The sequence below is a fragment of the Pteropus vampyrus genome, unplaced genomic scaffold, assembly GCF_000151845.1.
Source record: "Pteropus vampyrus isolate Shadow unplaced genomic scaffold, Pvam_2.0 Scaffold8120, whole genome shotgun sequence".
Classification (NCBI taxonomy): domain Eukaryota; kingdom Metazoa; phylum Chordata; class Mammalia; order Chiroptera; family Pteropodidae; genus Pteropus; species Pteropus vampyrus.
The window spans coordinates 1-1,853 of record NW_011896901.1 but is presented as its reverse complement, the minus strand read 5'-3'; the positions used below and the strand labels follow the sequence as shown (position 1 = coordinate 1,853).

The 1,853-nt window shown below is 35.3% G+C and overlaps 1 pseudogene; it reads left to right on the top strand.

Annotated features, from left to right (window-relative positions):
• Window positions 1–30: 30 nt before the first annotated feature.
• Window positions 31–148, top strand: LOC111734863 (annotated as a pseudogene).
• Window positions 149–1,853: the final 1,705 nt, after the last annotated feature.

Here is a 1,853-nt window from a genome sequence, read left to right as displayed (position 1 = left end):
TACTAAAATTTTTTTAAAGGATGAGACTCAGTCTACAGGCATGCTACCCTGAACAAGCCTGATCTCGTCTGATCTCAGAAGCTAAGCAGGTCAGGTCTGGTTAGTACTTGGATGGGAGACCACCTAGGAAGGCCAGGTGCTATAGGCATAAAAAAATTTTAAAACTTAAAAAAAAAATAAGGGATTGTAAGCTGGCAAGATCCTTGCAATCCATGAGGTCAATCAAGGGTTGCCTCGCCTAAAAATATATAAATAAATAAAAATAAGAAAATAAAAGAAAAAAAAAACAAAAGGATGGGATCCTACAGGTCAAATTTTACACAAAATCCACTATAACCATGTGATTTTCTTGACCTATAGGTCTAGTAAACCTAGCAAAGAATAAGGAAAAAAATGCAAGAACGGAAAAAATAAGATATTTAATAAATCTCTCTGTCCTCTTTCTTTGGTGGAAAAAAATGGTAAAGATAGAAAGTGGGAATTCTGAGCTGAAAAACTTACTTTTTCTGCTTCAAAAAATTGACATAGAAAAAAGTTAGGCCTATAAACTATATTTACTAGGTTATTAGTAAATAGTTCTGAATATTGCTTTATAGTACTAAAAGTAAAAAATATTTTATAGTGTTTGTAATGAAGAATTCAGATAATGTGATTTTTAATGCTTCTGTTTTTACAAACCATGTGTCATAATTGCATGAAATGTACTCAGAAATTTAGAACACATTGATACTTAGGTTTTTCTGAAAACTTTCCATTATTTGACATTTTAAAATAAAATTAAAATCGTTGCGTACCTGTCTTCAATAGTTGTTAGGTAAGCCTTCTCATTCACACAGGTTTGGTTTGCTTCTGTAAATGTTGAAAGCGTGTGTCCAATCATGTAGCAGTAGAAGCCATATCTTTTCCAGCCCTGTTTAATGTTATCAGGCAGATTAATAGACATATTTGTTAGATAATCTTATTTTAATAATCTCTTTATCATAAAAACAAATTGATAAACAAGAGAAGTGTCTAAAGAACTCAAATCTGAATTTTGAAGTGCAATGAAAATCATTTATATGAATAAAGAAAACAGTAGTACATCATTCCTCGTATGACAAATCATGATACAAAATGGGTGGGGGTCAGTCGTTCTCTCCGCTTTTGAGGCATCCTCCAACAAAATGATTTATGAAATATTTACTGAGGAAACAACATAATGGCTAAGATTTTGGTTTTAGAATAGGCAGACACAGGAAACATTTGCAGAATAGCAAGGCTTATTGCCTATTGTGGCCAACAGTAGGTGATGAGTATAAAGCTATATCATCTGGTCATCGGAGAGTATTATCAAACTTATGGCAACATGATTTGGCATGGTTCCCCTCCCATACTTCAAACGCACAGAAATGCTAAATAAAAACATAACAATAAGACAAAATATCCCTACTAGAGTTTGAGAGAAAAAAGGGAAAACCTCCAGGTACCAAAAATAAGTAGAAAACTAAAAGCTGGAACGGAAAATGTACCAACTGAGACTGTGGTTGCTCAGGGTATATCAGACCTAGATTAAGGTCCTGGGGTCCAGGGGCTGGGCATTAATGTTCATGCAGATCAGGCAGTTGGCCAACAGACTACCTGAGGCAAGGAGATAGAACTGAAATCCTTGCATAAAGATGATGCTCATTAAAGGTAGCCCCACTGTGGAAGGAGAGCAAGGAAACTCTACCCACAGAACCGGGAAATGACAGAGATTCCTGTCATTTGCCTGGGGTTCTGGGTATGGGAAAAAAATTCTTCTGTTTGAAAATCAATACCAAATCTGGGCCACAGATGGGTGCCAGTCCCAACTTTACACTATCCATTATCCATGT